The sequence below is a fragment of the Equus asinus genome, chromosome 6 (assembly GCF_041296235.1).
Source record: "Equus asinus isolate D_3611 breed Donkey chromosome 6, EquAss-T2T_v2, whole genome shotgun sequence".
NCBI lineage: Eukaryota > Metazoa > Chordata > Mammalia > Perissodactyla > Equidae > Equus > Equus asinus.
Genome location: NC_091795.1, coordinates 97,030,001 through 97,049,937, shown reverse-complemented (window position 1 = coordinate 97,049,937; position 19,937 = coordinate 97,030,001).

The window sequence follows — 19,937 nt, the reverse complement described above, 5'->3', positions numbered from 1 at the left end:
AAACTGACATACAAGTGGGTGAAGAGGCTTTTTCAAGGACCACAATTATTGTCCAATAGTCAGAATCAGGGATTTAGTTTTGGGCCCTTCCACTCTGAATATTATGCTTTCCCTCCAATTTATGATGTCTTTAACAAAATGAATGATGCACATAACTTTTATTGGAGTTTCCAAGGAAAATGAGCTTGCTTTTGCTGCATTGGTTGGGGAGGGCTTCATGGAGGAGGTACTGCTGAGATATCCCCGGAAGGACAGAAAACAACCGCATCAGTGAAATAGAAGTAGGAAGCCATTCTCCAAAGGCAGCAAAGAGTGAACAAGCTACATTTGGGGCATAAAGTTTCCCCTAGGGATAATTTCAGAAAGCTGTAAGTACCTGTTGAGAATTTTACCTGATCTTGATGACAACAGAGCTATTAATGGCTTTAGAGAGAGAGAATAAAATGATGAACGTGGTATATCAAGTGTCCCCATTTGGAGGAGGTGTTGAATGGGATCCATCGTTGAAGGTTCCTGAAGGCAAGACAACCAGATAGGAAATATGCACACGTTCAGGTGTGATTCTCTCTGAGAAATCGAGCACACGGGGAGTAAAATTGTATTTAGAGAAGCAGTCGTTATATGATATCCTGAGAAATCTTAACCCACTTTTGATATTTGACAAGAGATGGTAGATTGATGAAATAGAAAACATGGTTTGGTGTTCTTGATCAATCACAATAGATATTTGATCGCCTACTCTGTACCTGACATGGTTCCCAGCTGCTGACGATGCCACAGTGAACAGTGAACGCTGCCTTAATGGAGCTTCTTTTGTAGCATTAAATGGGCTTCCAATACAGATATTGAGCGCTTAGTGACAAATAACCATTCTTTTTTGGGGAGATGATGTGGCAGGCAAAAAGAGAAGCTGTTTTTAAAAAGAAAATTCCTTGTTCTAGTAATTTATGCCTGACTGCATTGGGCTGAAGCTATAAAAGGCTTTATACTTGAAACTGCTTGAAGACACTCAGTTGAAGGAAAAAATAATCTTGTTCCTGTGGGCAGTTGGATGAAAAGTTTGAGGGTTTGTTGTTGAGAACACTGGTCATTCTCATCACGCTGTTCAGAATATTCTGGTCTCCCAAGGCAATGCCCAAGTGGGAAGCAGGTACTGGAGAAAATTTTTTTCTAAATTTAAAATAAATCCAGAGGGTTTCGTGCCAAATAATCACCGGCTGCTGTGAGATCAATGTGTGTGGAATTATTAACAGGAAGCAAATTACTAACTACAACCTATGGAGAAAATTTGTCTCAGGCAAGAACTTTCTTTGAAGGATTGCACCCAGCATGAAAACATTTAATTTCCCCACAGTCACTCCACAGGGACCCACCAAGGGTGCCATTGGTAATAAACAAGAAGATGCTGGCTGCAAAGCTTTGGAATTATTAACCTGAAATACAGAGAGAAGAGTAGGAGAGAAAAAGTGCCTTCCATCAAGAACACCTTCAAGCCTTTGTGTAAGAGCTCTAGAAGTAAAATTTTACTGAACAGTCCCTGTATTTGATCCTAAGTCCTTGTGCTTAGAATGTCCTCAATAAATATTTACTATCATTGGTTGAATGAACCATACCATTACACTCACACAATGTTACCACTATAAGAGATGATAAGGATCATCTTAATAAAGTTCAGTTTTTGTCCAGAGACATATGACCTTGGGCCAAAACCAGTGAGTGGCCCAGGAGAGAACCAGAAGATAGATCTCCAGAGAAGGGTCCATTGTTCATCCCATCTGAACAAAAAGAGTTCAAGAACCCTGATGACATCCCCAACGGATCTTTAATGAGTAAGGAAATTAAAATGTAAATCCACAAAAACTTAACTGAAGAGTAATGAAAAGGAATGGCTGGATATCCATGGTCTTTTTCCTGATTTTTTCCTGATTCTGCAGGTCACATGGGCCACGTTACACAATCATCTGGTAATAAACTCACCGTTGCTCTGAGTTTCTGCTTTGGCACACAGCCTGCAGAGTGTGGGCCAGAACACAGGTACTCTGACTTCAGCTGGAGGAAGACGAGCTGTATAGGAAAGTGCGTGAGCTGGAGACTCAGGTTCACCTTGCAGTCCTACAATTTACCACCTGTTTAACTTAAGCAACTTAATCTTTGAGCTTCATTGTCCTAACTGAAAAAAATGGCTTTAAGGAACTCACATTTTGAGGAGAGAGATTGATAAATACAAAAGCAGTTACAAAACCAAGGGCCAAATCCAATATTAGAGCTATATTTAGAATTAGGAGACTATGATAGTGTTAGTGGCAATTAATACCAGGGAGGACTTCATCGAATTGAAGATATCTGATGTGAGTTTTGAAGAATGGGTAAGGCTTTATAGGAGGGCTGGCAAAGATCTGTCTCCTAAGTAGAGGACATTTCATGACCAATTTCAGAATATATGAAAGAATGGCAGTAATTCAAGTCCTGCAGGAAGCATCATATGAGATGAGTGGACGGCAATCTGATAGGCAGGTGGCAGATGGCTGATGCCTTACTTTTCTATGCTAGGAGTTTTGACTTTGCACTGTATTTCGTAGAAGGATATTAATAAACCACAAACACATTTGAATTTCATAAGATTTACACCAGCAGCAAGGTAGATGATGGCTTTGACAAAGGAATAGGAGAGATATGGCAAATGGCGGGACAGTGGTCGCTGTCTTCTTGGGTAGATAATAAAGGTCGGTAGTAAAGAATACTAGTCAGGATAGACTAGGTTATACCACGCTAACAACGGAACTGCTCATACTAGATGTCCATCTTAGGTCAGCTGAGGGTTCTAGTCTATCGGCAGGCTGTCGGGTCACCTTCTGTCTGGACTATTGTTGACAGTCATAGTAAGGAAAAAGGGAAAGTGCCGAAGTTTACATAGGTCTTAGAGCTTCTGCTGGTGATATATGTCATTCTTATACTTCACTGGCTGAAACAAGCCATCTGGACACACCTGAGCTCCATATAATGGGGCCACATAATCCTCCAATAGCAATGGAAACTGCATAGTGGTGAAGAGTGACACAGTCTACGAATGAGATGGTGACGTTGAAGAAACTAAGTTTCTAGTACTGCGTAGGCAACCATAAAGAGAAAGTCACAGACCTTACACACCTTGTAGTGCGTTTAGCTTTTCATTTTTTGGTAAGTCTTGTAATAAAACTGCAGGACTACGTCTGCAGGTGCAAACATGTTGCGGATGTTGAAGACAAGTATTAAAAATCAAAAGGCTGGGGGCTGGCCCCTTGGCCAAGTGGTTAAGTTCGCGCGCTCTGCTGCAGGTGGCCCAGTTGGTTCAAATCCTGGGCGCGGACATGGCACTGCTCATCAAACCACGCTGAAGCAGCATCCCACATGCCACAACTAGAAGGACCCACAACAAAGAGTATACAACTATGTACCAGGGGGCTTTGGGGAGAAAAAGGAAAAAAATAAAATCTTTAAAAAAAAATCAAAAGGCTGATTTCCTTCCCTTTAGCCATCAACATATCAATTTTATTCCAATTAAGAGGAAAGCTGGCAATAGATGCTAATTGTCTTTATTTAACAGGGATTTTACACCCATTCTGCTGGTGGCAGGGATTTCTTTGTTCACAAATCTATTGATGCCAGATAAGTTTGCCCTCAATCTCTGGATTTGATTTTGTACTTTTCTGGCTATTTGACAAAGTCTGTGGGTGGAAAAGTTCAAGAGAGCAAGATTACAGGGTAACTTCTCTGGTGTCTTCAGAAGCTTCCAGTGTTGGTTGATCCATGGTCAAGTTATACTCACATAGACTAAGAAGGAAAACATATTTCAGAAGATTAACGCTGTGTTGCCTTGTTTGTGGTATAGATTAGATGGAGGCAGTTTTTTCCCATCTTTACCTGATTGAGAATTAGGACTGAAATATGAGTTGAGTCAGAATCAGATGTTCAGGCTCCAGTTTCTGTAGGACACGTGTGGTTTTGGTCAGCAGCTGGAGTTCTGGGAGTCACCTGTGCCTCCTTGAATTGTATGTTGAGATGAACAGTTGTCAATCTGAGGGGCAGTTGTAATTGTCTGTGGGGTTCATAATAGGCTGCTTTTTGCAATGATCATCTACCTCTCCAATCTTCCCTTTGGAGAAATGAGAGAAGGAGAGCATATTTTACACCTGGGAAGGGGAATAGGGCATCGAGAGCCTGAGTCAGGGAGCAGAGGGCTCTGGGATTGTAAGGTCATAATTTAGATCAGAGTTGGTGACTACACTGTGCTAAATTCAAGATAAACAAGCAGGAATTTATAGGCCAGACTTTCAGACAGACCAGAAGTGTATAGACTTTTCACTTTCCGATTGCTAATTCCAATCTCATAAAGCCTGACTTAAAATTAATTTTGTTTTCTCTTCTTGAATTCTATAACACTTTTAAATTGTTGAAGTAATGCTCACTCAATTTATACAAATTTGTTTAAATAGATTTCTGTTGTTTGCAATTTAAAGAATATGGAGTGGACACTACTAGCTCTGGGGCTGGAGATGAAGTGGGGGCAGGAAGGGCTGCCCAGATCGCAGCAGCTTCAGCAGTAGATGGACATTACGTGGTCTTTAAATATGCAAATAACCAAGTATTCACCCACTGTTCTTAGGATGCATACAGGAAATTAACAATGCAGTGGATACTTTTAAATGCAGTACTGTTTAGTAAATGTAAGTATTCAATTTAATAAATTGTTCTATGTATATCATTTAGCAGAACTTTGCTAAAATAGTTTTCAAAACTGAGTATGTGTGGACCTCTTTGAAAAGTTAAAAAAAAAAAAGTCTTGTTGGTCTCAAAGAATATATGAATGCTGTTGAGTTTTACATGATATTTTGGTATTATTAATTTGCTTAGGTATGATAATTACATTATGATTATGGGGAATTGTCTTTATTTTGATGAGATGCTCACTATAGTATTTGGGGTAAAGCATCATGATGCTTGAAACTTAGATATAGTTCAGGAAATAAAAAGCTAAATACAGAAAATAAGGGACAATGTTAAACACACATACACATATATACATTCATATTTAATTTGAGATGGTTAGGTAGATGAGTGTTTATATTAGATTTTCTATGCTGTGTAACAAACTACTATAAATTTTGTGGACCAAAAAACCCCACACATTTATTATTTCACAGTTTCTGTGGTTCAGGAGTCTGGGCTCATCTTAGCTGGGCCCTCTGCTTGGGATTTCACAGGCTACAGTCAAGGTGTTGGCTAGGTTGTGTTCTCATCAGAAGGTTTCCCTGGAGAGGGCTCTGCTTCCATGCACATTGAGACTGTTGGCAGAACTCTTGTCTTTGCATGTGTTTTATACATGTCTGCTTGCTTCTTGAGAGCCAGAAATGGAAAAAGAAAGACTCTAACAAAACAAACACCACACTCTTGTGTAATCATGTACACACAATCAACTGTGCCACTTTTGCCACATTCCATTGATTAAAAGCTCATCACAGGCCCTTTCCAAACTCAAGGAACAGGGATTACGCAAAGGTGAATTCTAAGAGTAGGCATCATGGGAGTTGCCTTAAAGTCTGGCGGGCACAGTCTTCATGAAAAGAAGAATATGAGAGACTTCTTTCTGGCCATATTTGAAATGGATACCTGGAAAATTTTATAAGTAGCTAGAGGATGCTTTAAGAGATATTACAGTTCATTGTTCTACTGTTCCAACTTCTCTCTCTCTCTCTCATGTATATACAGACATGCACAGCATAACAACATTTTGATCAATGATGGACAGCATACATGATGAGGGTCCCAAAAGATTAGTATCCTCTAGCCAGAATGTGTAGTAGGCTATACTATCTAGGTTTGTGTAAGGACACTCTATAGTGTTTGCCCAATGGCAAAATCGCCTCACGACACATTTCTCAAAGTGTATCTTTCTCATTAAGTGACACAGAATGGTATATATATAAATTCAATATAATATATATAAGTTCAATATAAATATATATATAATTCGATATAAATATATATAAATTTAAATCAGAGACGGTATTCTTAATATTTGAAAATGTCTCAACATTCAATGATGCTGCAAAATAGAACTTTAATTCTCCATCTGTGTAACAAGTTAAATCATTTCAAGAAAGTACATTTACAAGAAGAAAAAAACACGTTTTTAAATCATTTAGAATTTGAGGACTCCTAAGAATATTTTTTATAGAACCCTGAGTTTCACAGATGCCATATTAAGGTGCAAAACTTTATTGTAGATGTTTCATGATGGTTAGTTTTATCTGTCACTGTCAACTTGGCTAGGCCTGTCATTTAATCAAACACAGGTCTGTGTGTGGCTGTGAAGGTATTTGGCAGATGTGGTTAACATCTGCAATCAGTTGACTTTAAGAAAAGTCAATCAAGTAGGTGGGCCTCAACCAATCATTTGGAAATCCTTAAGATCGAACACTGAGGAGTTATGCCCCAAGCCAAGGGAGACCAGGAGACACCAGAAGCCACAAGAGGCAAGAAAACATTCTCCCATAGAACTTCAGAGGGAGTATGGCGCTGCTAGCACCTTTTTATCAGGCTTCTGGTTTCTAGAACTGTGAGAGAATAAATTTCTGTTGTTTGAGGCCAATAAGTTTGCGACAACTTGTTATGACAACTTTAGGAAGCTAACACATTATTCTTTGGCACTTGAGAACTGAATGTGGAGTTATGCTAGACCCCTGCTGAAGGAGGTAAGTCAGTATTTTGTTCTAACATTGAATAATTTTGAACAAGTCTGGGATAAACCCAGTAGGACAGCACTAACAGACTGAGATATTAGTACTCCACACTAAATGATACTTAAAATATAATAAATAGAGAAATAACAGATACGACCAGAAAAACATCCCAATGGTTGAAGGTGGGCGTTTCATTAAAGGAAATGGATATTTTCCATATTAAACATTCTAGAACCCCAGAAGCTCAAGGATAAAAATAAAGACATGTAAGTTAAAGTAAAGACTACCTTCTTTCCCTGAATCTCAGACTCATTTGGGCTTTGAAAACTTTGTGGTTGTGGGTGACCTGACATTGGATCCATGAAAATAGATTGTGAACTGGACAGTGTCCAGCCTGTTAAGGGTTTGAGATGGTTGTGTAAGACCTATTTAATTGTAGTTGTAAGTTGTGATGCTGTATTTAACTTTCAGTATCTTTAAGACATCATCAAACTTTTTCTAAAAGAGAGACTTCCAAATCCAGCTAAAATGGAGTAGCAAAGGGGCTGGCCCTGTGGCTGAGCAATTAAATTCACGTGCTCTGCTTCAGCAGCCTAGGGTTCGTCAGTTCAGATCCTGAGTACAGACCTACAAACCACTTATCAAGCCATGCTGTGGTGGCATCACACATAGAAGAACTAGAAGGACTTACAACTAGAATATACAACTATGGGGCTTTCAGGAGAAAAGAAAAAGAGGAAAATTGGCGACAGATGTTAGCTCAGGGCCAATCTTCCTCACCAAAAAGCATTTTAAAAAAGTGGAGTATCAAAGTAGCAAAAACCAGATTTACCCTAACACTTAAAACAACCAGAAAACGTATGTTAAATAAGTGTCTCCAAGACACTAGATATCAGGCAAAAAGTGCAGTGATCCTTAAGAGATGGGAAACAAGTAAAGTGAGCCCTGCGATTTCCCAAGCTTAATGCCTCCATGGAATTTCCAGGTCATCTTGCAAAGTGGAGAGTCTGGTGAAATCTTGGAGATAAGAAGATAGAGATGAGAGTTCAGGGACAACAAGGAAGCTAGAGTTTGAAGGACAGAACACGAAAGAGGAAAGATCTACACAAACACACACAAACTCCAGAAATCTGCAGAAGATCCCTCTTGAATATTAAGCAGAATATTTACAATGCATGTGAAGAAAGTGCCTGAGGCTAAGGAAAGAACTACCTGAGGGAATTAGAGAGCACAGAACCCGTCACAACATAGTGCTGGGAACAATGGTTGTCCCACCTGTCAGACAAGAAATGTTCATAATTCATGGGCTATTGGGCATAGTGCTCAGAACAGTCATGCCTCCATATTGAGGAACAATTAACTCTATATTAAATACTGCTTTGGTATACTCTACAAATCTTAAAATCAAGACTCAAAAGTATTAAACTATTTCCAAGTAATGTAACTGCATCTGAGAAAAAGCAATATTTATAGGAATAAAAATACATACAGTGACTGACAAGATCAAACTGAATTGTCTTGTATCAAATCAAAACTCACCAGGCATGAGCAGGAAAATACAAGTCATAATGAGAAGATGAATCAGTAAATCACAACTGACCCATGACTGACTCAGATGTTAGAATTACAAAAGTTGGCAGAATCCATCACCAGTAGACCTACATTATTTTCTTCTTCATACAGAAGGAAAATGGTGATGGAAGGACTATGGACCTATCCAAAGGAATGAGAAGTACTGGGACTGGTTACATGACTAAAAAGATAAGAATATTTTCTTATTATTTAAATATATTTAAAAGATTCTTGAGTGTTTACACAAAAATAATAATATATCATAGGGTTTATAACATATGGGAATGAAATGTGTAACAACAGAGTTTGGGAGGGATAAATAGAAGTATACAATTATGTGGTTTCTATGCTACACTTGAAGTTGTCTAAATCAATAATTTAGACTGTGACCTGTAAAAGATGTATATTAAAAACCCTAAAGCAACCACTAAATAACTAAACTAAAAGTTATAGCTAATAAACTGACAAGGGAGACTGAATGGAATCATAAAAGATGCAATTAATTCAAGAGAAGGCAGAATAAGAGGAATGAAGAACAGATTAAACAAATATGAAATAAACAGCAAAATGATAGACAAGCCTAACAATAGCAAAAATCTCATTAAGTGTAAATGGTCTAAAAATCCCAATTAAAAGACAGAGATTGTCATATTGAATTAAAACACAAGATCCAAGAATACACTGCAGTACTTCTGGTATTACAGTGCACTCTAAATCCAAAACTATTAATATATTAAAATGACAAGGTTGGAAACAGTTATAAAAGAAAATTGTATTGACTATATTATCAGTAAAATTATATTCTAGAAGAAAAGAGTATTACCAGAGATAAGGAACTTTTCAGCATAATAAAGGAGTGAATTAATCAAGAGGTCACAACAATTGTAAAGGTTAATTCTACCTAATAACAAAGCTTCAAAAACATGTGGAAAAACTAAAAGAACTGCAAGGAGAAATAGACCAACCAATGATTGTAGTTGGAGATTTCTTCCCCTCCCTCAAAAGCTGATAGAAGAAGTAGATAGAAAGTCAGCTTCATCTTCCTGAATATCTGATTTTGTGGAAGAAATCATGTGGATATTAAGATTTTCTAGATCAATTAGTGTTCACTTTCACTTTGGAGGCATCAGAATAATTTGTTTCCTCTCCACATTCCAACAAAGAGCGTTTGTGGAGGAAGCAAACTAAGAGAACATATTTGGAAGAAGCCAGGAGCATGTGAGGTTCACTGGCACATGAAGTCGCCCAGGGGCTGCATTCTGTCCTCACACAAAAACCTGTTGCTAATTAAAGATTTAAGAAATACAGCTGGATAAGTCACATCAGCCCAGATGGCATTTCAAGAAGGCTCTGGTGAGGCTTGAGGGAGACAGTAATTCTGGGTGATTTACCAGCTAGGCGGGGGTCTGGAATGACTGGCCCAAAACACTTCAGGTGGAAAAGTACCTTCAAGGACCAGAGACTCGGGACCAGATAGAGATGGTAAACTCTGTAAAGTCACCCAGGAGCAAGACAGCCTTCTGCTCTAACTCCTCTCACCTCTGTCAGGGTGGGTTTTCTCTTTTCAGTAACTAAGTAATAGGCAGTCTTTGATTCATTAAGCTTCAAGGGGGTTTCTGTTTAGTTTTCTTACCTCTTTATAGGATTAAATAATCAAATTAATGAAACACATGCTTGAAGTCCTACTGTGTAAAGAGAACTATGCTAGATTTGTAGGGGATGCAACAGCGCAATATTTGCAAGAATGTGTTCCTCAGAATGCTAAATCCATCAGTGAAATGGTGGGTCTTGTCTTAAAAAGGGAAAAAGGTGGGTTTGTAGGCAAATAACACGAGGAAGTATTGGTTCAACAGGATCACTAAGGCTTTGATTCTTTAAGTTTAAATTTGCAGAAGTTATCAGAACCTGTAACAATTTAGGGGATAAAATGACTGTCCTTCCAACCCTGAATGAATCGATTTTATCATTAGATTCCCCAGATATACCATTGGGTTCTGTGTCTGATCACTTGGCAGAGGGAGAGGAACAGAACAGACTGCCTGCCCTCATCTCAGGTCAATGCCTGGAACCTTCAGCTTGGCTGATGCTGTGTTTAGAGGAACCTGCAACATCAGCAACCCAGCAAAGCTGGGCTCACAGTGATGTGACCTAAAGCTTCGACAATTTGGATGATCTTTGTTGAGATAAAATTACAAAATTATAAATATAAAATTAGGAAAGAAATGGAGTACATGTTTAGAATGAAAACATACATACATAAGAACAAATTGCTAGAACATTAGAAATTTAGGTCCCAATCTTTCTGAACCATCTTTGGGCAATTGACCAGATATGCTTACATAGAAACACTTTTCCATTGCAAATTGTCCCCCACCTACACACACACCTGAGACTACCCCAGCAACTCTGAGCACTGATGGGAGAACGGGGCTGTCTGAGTCAGGTTGAGCTTGGGCTGCTATAACACAATATCAGAGACTGGATGGCTTATAAACAACAAACATTTATTTCTCACAGTTCTGGAGGCTGGAAGTTTGAGATCAAGACAGCTGCAGATTCAGCTTCTGGTAAGAACGTACTTCCTGGTTCAGAGATAGCCGCCTTCTTGCTGCGTCCTCCCATGGCGCAAGAGGCCAGGGAGTTTTCTTGCACAGCTTTTCTAAGGGCACTGATACCACATGAAGCCTCCACCCTTATGACCTAATCACCTCCCACAGGCCCCACCTCCTAACACCATCACCCTGGGGGCCAGGTTTCAAAATATGAATTTTGGAGGAAACAAACATTCAGACCATCGCTGGGGGCATGAAGCCGAGGAGACCTCAGGCTTCAGTTGCTTCAGACTAAATGCTCCTTGGTCTGTTTCTCTGACCCCCTTCTCCTTCCCACAGGGCTAAGGATAAGGACCCTGACTCCCATGTTACAAATATAAGTATCACAACTTATTGAATTTTCCTTTTAAAGCTTCTAATATCAAAAGATAAACTTTTTAAGGTATTGAATGCATCTTTAAATTTGTAACAATTGCCAGCATATATTTTATTTAGAATAAATCATAACTTATTTTTATTATAATTTTGCAAATCTCCTGGAAAAACATAGAAGCATGTGGGTGATTAAGAATTGCTCCACCTCCATCAGGCCCGTTTGTTGTCTGGAAGTGCGCTGTCTCCCTTCTGCCAGACTAGGGGCATGTTTGCCTCTGGGGTTAAGGCCATGGAAAGCAGTGTGCAGTTCTTCTTGGCACAATGTTTAGCCCATTGTTGGACTAAATAAATGTCAAAAAGATTCCAGAAGAACTTGGTGTTCATCCAGGAATATATTACACACATGTTATAGAGTTCTGGGATAAATGGAGTACTAATAATTTAGTTATATTTTGCGTAAATTGATCTGGTATTAATTGACAACAAATCGAATCTCTCCAAAGAAAGCCAAAGAGAACAATTAGGGAGACTGACTGTTGGATTTCTGATGGAGATGAAAAGAACTAAATTCATGCCTTCGATGACTAACAGATGATAACCCCGTCTAAGTACTGGGGAGGAGAGAGCGCGTCCATGGGAGTGTAACTGGGAAAGACAGAATAAAATTAAGCGAAGGAAAATTGAGCGACGGAAAATGCAAGCAATCCTAGCAGTGAGGGCTATTAAACCATTGAAAAGTCTCCCGAGGGAGGTGATGGAAACCTCGTTGCTTGAGTCATTTCAAAATCGACAAAGCAGCGCAGACTGTACTGCGGGGAGCGATCCCGCGCCGGCAGGGGGCGGACGGATGGTTTAATCGCTCTTTCTGTCGCTCGTTTCCACGTCCTATGAAATTGTCCTGCAGCTGAGAAACACGATATCCTTCACTGCGACAGTATGTTTACAGAGGCTTCAGCTGAAGCACAAAAGTGGAAAGAAAAAGAAAATGCATTTAAAAATTCTGTCAGTCTCTCACCTGCTTTTGGTAAACTTGGGTTTCAGGTAGTGTGTAACGTGGGAATTTAAGTGGAGCTCTGAGTTCCTTCAAATTAATGTGGAAGAACATCTAGAATTTAATTAATGAAAAATTCTAAAGTCCAACTTGTACTTGTCCCCATGTGTAATGGAATCCTAGGCAGGTTAAAGTTAAATATTTTTTCAAACTCCCATGGCAACATCAAAAAAAGTACCTCTTAGAAAATAAGCATTAACCAAAAAATAATTTTATCACAAAAAGACAAGAGGAATACAATGAGTGTCAGATTTTTCTTTGTACCTAGAAATGTAAAGATAAGCATATATTATATATATATATATATATATATATATATATATATATGTATAGACATCAAGGCCCTTGAATATTGGTGTGTAATTCTTGCTTAGGGTGTTGGAGCTGATTTTTTTTTTCTTCTCCCCAAAGCCCCCTAGTACACAGTTGTACATTCTAGTTGTAGATCTTTCTAGTTCTGCTATGTGGGATGCCACCACCTCAGCATAGCCTGATGAGCGGTGCCCTGTCCACTGCAGCCTGGATCCAAACTGGCAAAACCCTGGGCCGCTGAAGTGGAGCACAGGAACTTAACCACTCTGTGGCGGGGCTGGCCCCAGAGCTAATCTTAATAGCCAAGGGAATATTATGGAAAGAAACCTACATATGACCCATACACTAAGGACTGAAAACAGTATTAGATTTTGTCTTGAAAGTGTTTGCTATAGGGATCTTGATGTGATCCTAACCAAGGGCAATCTATTACTACTTTTTAATTGTTACCTTAAATTATCATATTACCGATTACTTGTGTTCCAGGCATGCTACGTCATTTACATATATAATTCTTCCATTCCACCATGTTTATTGAATCCTCATGCTGGGCTAAACACTGCACAATTAGAATTTTCTTAAAATAAACTTTCTGTTTGAATGATTTCTGATTTATAGATTTACAGAAGTACAGTTTCCCTACGTTTGTCATCCACTTTCACTTTCCCCTAAAGTTGTCCTCTTACATTACCATGGTACGTTTGTCAAAACTAAGAGAACAATTTTGACACCTTCCTAGTAAACAAACTCCATCCTTTATCAGGATTTCACCAATTTTTTAATAATGCCATTTTCTGTTCCGGGAGCCCATCCAGCTCCCACAGTGTGTTTCCTTGTCCAGTCTCCTTAGCTTCCTCTGCTCTTTGACGGTTTCTCAGACTGTCCTTGTTTTCGATGACCTTGACAGTTTTAAGGATTCCTGGTCAGGTGCTTTGCAGAATGTGAATGTATCTTCTCCTGATTAGATTTGGTTAAGGGTTTTTGGAAAGAATACGACAGAGGTGACGTGCCCTTCTGATCACACCTTGTTGGGGAAACCTGAGCTCCACATACGTCAGTGGCATATGGACCTCATCCCTGATTAAGAAGTATTGGCCAGATTCTTCTAGTGTGGAGTTTAATATTTTTCCCTTTCCATACTGTGTTCCTGGAAGTGAGTCACTACATTCAGACCACTCTACCGGGGTGGGAGATGAATTAAGCTGGACCTCCTGCGGGGGAGAATTTCTACATATGCTGTTTGAGATTTTCCTGTAAAGAAGCTTTGCCTCTTCTCCTGCATTTGCAGTCATTTATTTATATGACTACACGTTTATCATGTCCTATGGATTGTAATCCAATACTCCATTATTTATCGTTGTTCAAGTGGTTCCAGCTATTGGCAGTGCTCGGGGTGGCTCTCGTGTTCCTTTGATGCGTCCCCATTATTTCACTTTTCTCAACACGTCCCTCCTTTCTGGAATGACAAGATGCTCCAGGCTCGTCTTGTATATTCCCCATCATGGTTCTAGAACCAGATGTTTCTCCAAGGAGCCCTGGTTCCTTTTCTAGGAGAATAACATTTAGAAACCAAAGTCTGGACGTTTTGGTACGAGGTGTCAAGGCTGTCTCAGTGGACAGGTTAGGTAACGTATGGATGTGTTCTAATCACTGTGTGCATACATATCGTCTCCATATCCATCTGTTACTATATGTGTATGTGTGTATATGCATGTTTATATGTATGCATACATGTACACACACAGATGAGTTCATGTTGATGTCTCTGGCTAATCCAACACACTGTGGAGTTCATCCCAGCCTTCTCTTCTTGTTTACTTGTAGTTTTCCTTTCCAACGATGAGAAACTTGACTGCAGCCATCCACCATCCAGTTCTTGCTTGTTCAACACCAGGACACGTGTAAAGCAGTTTAATAATCATTGACTCACACCACCACGAAAAGCAAAGTTACGACTAGAGTACAGTCCCTTTGTCTTTAGTCTTATAGTTTCCAGTTAAAAAACCATTTTCCAAGAGATCTTAGTCAGCTCTTCCACCGCTCCACCCCACCCCCTGCAGCGAGGTTATGTCCTACATCTGATACCTGGATCCTTTTGCTACTCCATCTCCAGATCTCTTGACATCTTGCTTTAATTTTTATTCTTTGGCTTGCATATGTTAAAGTTTGCCCTTTGGAATGAACAGCCCATGGGTTTTGACAAACGCATTGATTCATGTGTCCAGCACCCCAGTACCATACAGGATGGCTCCTTCACTTCACTGTCAGATCTACATTCTGAGAACGTTCTGCCTGTTCATGGCTTGCCTTCTCATTTCTTTAGTCATATTTTCTGAGAAGTAGAAGTTTTAAATTATCATTAATTCCAGTTTACTTCTTTCTTTTATGACTATGATTTTTTTGTGTTCTCTTTCTAAGAAATTTTCACCTACTGATGGTTGGAAGATTATTCTTCTGTGACTTCTTATAGAACTTTTATGGATTTAGCTTTTATTTTTAGGTCTATGATACATCTCAAATTCAATTTTGTGGAAAATTGAGTTAAGGGGTGGTATTTTGTTGTGTTTTTTTTCCATATGTTTAGTCAGTTATTGAAGTACCTTTCTTTTCTTTTTTTTCTTTTTTTAGTGAGCAAGATTGGCCCTGAGCTAACATCTGTGCCAATCTTGCTCCATTTTGTGTGTGGGACACTGCCACAGCATGGCTTGATGAGTGGTGTGTAGGTCCATACTCGGGATCCGAACCCTCAAACCCAGGCCACCAAAGTGGAGCACGTGAACTTAACCACTACGCCACCGGGCTGGCCCATGAAGCACCATTTTTTAAAAAGATTTCTCTATTGAGATGCCTTGAGACCTTAAGAAAAAATTAATTAAATGTGTGTATGTAGGTCTATTTCTGGTCTCTATTCTGTTCTAATTATCTATTTATGTATCCTCAAACCAATAACTGTACTTTGTAGTATGTCTTGACATCAGCTAGTGTGCATCCTCCACCTTTGTTCTTCTTCAAGATTATTTTGTGTATTTTCATTCCTGCAAACACATTTTAAAATATGCATTTAGAAAATGAGGCTGGAAGGCCAAGGACTTTGAGGAAGGAGTGCATGTCCACTGACATCTTCATTTCCAGTGTTGTCTTTTCAGTTTTAGAGTACAGCTGTCCAGGGATCCCAATTGTGAGGCTATAGGGTTTACTAAGGTTTCCTATTTCTTATCTGGTCCTGAAATCCAACTTTCTGCTCTTCAGCATAGCAAACTACTCAAAATACTCTGTCTTCATTCCAGTGGCTTTATGCTTAGCTTCTTAGCTGCTTGCTTTGTGCAGTTTCCAGCTTCCACAAATACCTGGAAAGGGTCTATCGCTGACTTCAGACTCACTGCCTTTAAAAAAATTTAGTGGTTGCCTAGAGTTTGCAATATACATTTACAACCAACCTAAGTCCATTTTCAAATAACTCTACATTGCTCCATGGGTAGTGCAGGTGCCTTCTAATAGAGTATTCTCAATTCCTCCCTCCCGTCCCTTACGACATTGCTGTCATTCATTTCACTTATGCATAAGCGATAATCACCAAATACATCATTGCTATTCATTTGAACAAACTGTTATCTGTTAGATCCACTAAAAATAAAATTTAAAATATTTTTTTTCCTTCATCCTTCTCAAATGCTTTCCCTTTCTTTATGTAGATCCAAGCTTCTGACCTATATCATTTTTCTTCTCTCCGAAGAAATTCTTTAACATTTCTTGCAAGGCAGGGCTGCTGGGAAAAAAGTCCCTCAATTTTTGTTCACTTGAGAAAGTCTTTCTCATTCAATTCTGGAAGATAATTTCACTGGATCAAAAAACTCTAGGTTGGTAGTTCTCTTCTTTTAAGACTTTAAATATTTCACACCACTCTCTTCTTGCTTGCATGGTTTCTGAAGGGAAGTCCAATGCAATTCTTATCTGTGTTTCTCTATGGATAAGTACATTTTCCTCTTTCTGGCTTCTTTCAAGATTTTCTCTTTATCTTCGATTTTCTTCAGTGTGAATATGATATGCCTCAGTGTAGTTTTTGGTATTTATTCTGCTCTGTGTTCTCTGAGCTTCCTAGACCTACGGTTTGGTCTTTGACATTAGGGAAATTCTAAGATACTATCACTTTAAAAATTTCTTCTGTTCCTTTTGCTTATTATTCTTTTCTGGGATTCCCATTAAGTGTATGTTACAGGTATGTTACACCTTTTGTAATTGTCCTAAATTTCTTGGATATTGTGTTCCATTTTTTTCATTCTTTTTTTCTGTTTGTTTTTTGGTTTGAGAAGTTTTTATTGACGTATTTCCTAGCTCACTTATTCTTTCCCTGGCCCTGTCTGATCTACTGAGAGCCCCTTAAAGGTATTCTTTATTTCTTTATAGTATTTTTGATTTCTAGTGTTTACTTTTGATTCTTTCTTAGTGTTTCCATCTGTCTGCTTAAGTGTCTTGTGTGTTGTCCACTTTTTCCATTAGATCTCTTAGCACATGAATCTCTGTTATTTTAAATTCTCAGCCCGATAATTCCAAAACTTTGCCATGTCTAGTCTGTTCTGATGCTTGTTTCACCTCCTCAGATTTTGACTTTTGCCTTTCAGCATGCCTTATAATTCTTTGTTGAAAGCTGGAGATGAAGTGCTGAGTAAAAGGCACTGAGGCGGATGGGCCTTCAGAGTGAGGTTGTGTGTTTATCTTCCTAGGAGTCAGGCTGTGCTCACTCTTTGCTGGAGCTGTAGGTGTTAGAGGCTAACACTTTCTCTTGTGTCTCTGTTTTTCTCTTCCCTGTTGTCTGGTTTCTCTAGAGACATTTTTAAACGTCATCTGAGCTTTGCAGTTCTTTGTGTTCTGTAATCCCTTGGTATTTTAAGGAGGTAATTATGTGGTGGTAGGTTTGAGGGGAGAGAAAGTGATCTGTAATCTTATGACTTAGGTCTCAGTCCATCAGTGAGCCTGTGTTCCTGGGCTGTGACCTTCACAGGAGCTTCTGAGCTGTTTTCCCCAAGTAGATGAGACAAGAAGTATGGAGGGGCCTGCAGTTGGGTTTCCCTTCTCCAAGATTAAGCTCTGGTGAAAACATTCTTTGAGGGAAAGAATTAAGAGGAAAGAATGCTATAGGCATATTTCAAAATAGTTCTTTTTTTCCCTCTCCCTGCTAGAACTGCAAGGGGATTTTTTCCAGGTTATGTTCAACCTTATAACCTGCTGCAATCTTGAAAGTAAAGCTCATGAGTGTGGGTCTTTTCTCCAAGACTGGCCTCCCTGGAGTTTTTAACTCTCAAGCAACTCCACATTGAACTTCCAGAAAGTTTTCAATTACAGTTTAACTTTTTCTATCCCAAAAGGATAATCAATTATGTGAAATACACAGACACACACTTACGCAAGACATTACCTATTAAATATGTATGTGCATTAGATACAAAGATATTTGAAAGAAAGATTTCTATTCTATATGCAGCATATATGCATATATATACTCCTATATATAATATTTATTTATACACACCAATATATAACTATTATATATAATATTTATACATATATAAAAACATTTGTTTTAAAATATACTTATAGATAAAGGAGAATTATTGCTGCTACAAAGCATGTGCATTTCTTTAAGTCTTTGACATAAGTTCTCCTTCTCTCATCTCTGTGTCTATTATTTATATATCTATCCCCTCCCCCCAGATCTGTTTTTCTAATAGCACTTAAAAAGATTATACAAATTTATGTCCCCAATAGTTAAAACTGAGAAAAATGATCTCATTACACACTTTTGGGAAAATAATTCATTCTTTCAGAGTCAAGGACACTTTTAAATTCACCTTCTATATACCTTCATTCAAAGAAGATGCATTATTCTCTCTGCTTTGTTCTGCTAGCTGCAGCGTTTGCAATGCTGGCAATGGCATTTTGAAAAGCTGACCTCTGATTTTCTGATTTTCTTTCTTTCTTCCCTGCCTCTTACAAGAGAGCAGATAATAGGGAGCCTTGTTGGTAGACCACTCAGGCCCAATAATATGTCTGTCTCATAATGTTTTTAGGCTATTGTGTTTGAATGGATCTTTTTTCTCATGGTTCTAGAAATATTAATCAAATGAATATTCATAGTCTAAAAAGCATGACCATGTGAAATTTAACAGAAGGTGCTCGACCTGAGGGAAACTGCTCCACAATATGAAATGCAGCACGACACTTTCCAAAGAGATTGGAACACACCCACCTCTCCTTATTCTACTCATTTAAAACCAGTGAAGAGAATAGAGAGAGCTGTCATTTACTCTCTGGGCTGTGACTAATGCCCAATTTCAGAGCTGTGACTCCCCTTCTATCTTTGTTCAACTTAAAAGGAATCTGGAGGCAAGTAAAAGGCTCTCTTCAGACATGAATCATAACACTCCCTGTCTCTCTCCTTACAAGTAAATACCAGTTCTTTCAAACATGCATCTATGAAGGTCACGGATAGTCTGGAGGACCAGTGAAGTCAGGAGTGAACCACTATCACCCATATTGCTGAATTATCTGTAAGAAAGGACATGAAAGTTAATTAGAGATGGTGCACTCCAGCCCCTTCAGTTCACGTAGGAAGAAACTGAGGTTCTGTATGTTACTCACTGCCCTCTCCACCGTGCATAACAGGTTGGTAGAGAGAGAACTAGAAATAAATCATCCCAACCCAATCCAATACCATTTCCATTATCCGTTTGGACTGATGGCCTTGTTCTCTACTCAGGATCACGGATAACTTGGATCTAATAATATGAGACACCATAGAAGGAAAGTTGTCTTTTCTTGTAAGGTATGAATATACAAACACACATAAGCACTACATTTGGTGGGATAAGCTGCTTTGAAACTCCTTTGTGTCCTGTAACCTGCCCCTGTGTCTAACACAGAATTCACTGTAACATTTTTAGGAAAGGTCAAGCATCTAGGGTCAATTTACCTCCTGGAGGGCCACAACTCTGATTGCCATATGGACCTGTGCTTTATGCACCAAGGTCCATTGCTATTTAATGAAAGGTATGGCAGTGTCAATACCCCATAAATTTCATTACAGTAATTCCAATAAAAAAGCTTATTTTCATTTTTTTTGTTTGTTTTCAATCTAGTTTGCTTTCATTCTTCTATCCATCCATCTTGGTATTTGGTCTTGTTTCACTAATTTCTTTTCTCTTTTGATGGAGCTCACTGCTATGCACATCTATAAATATTCTCCCCTTTATTTATCAAGTGATGTCCTGTTGCATGGACCAACATCTGTCCTTGGCTCTGCAGAGAACAGACTTGAATGTACAGTGTCTTGCCTGTGTGAGCTGTTGAGAAGGTGGCAGA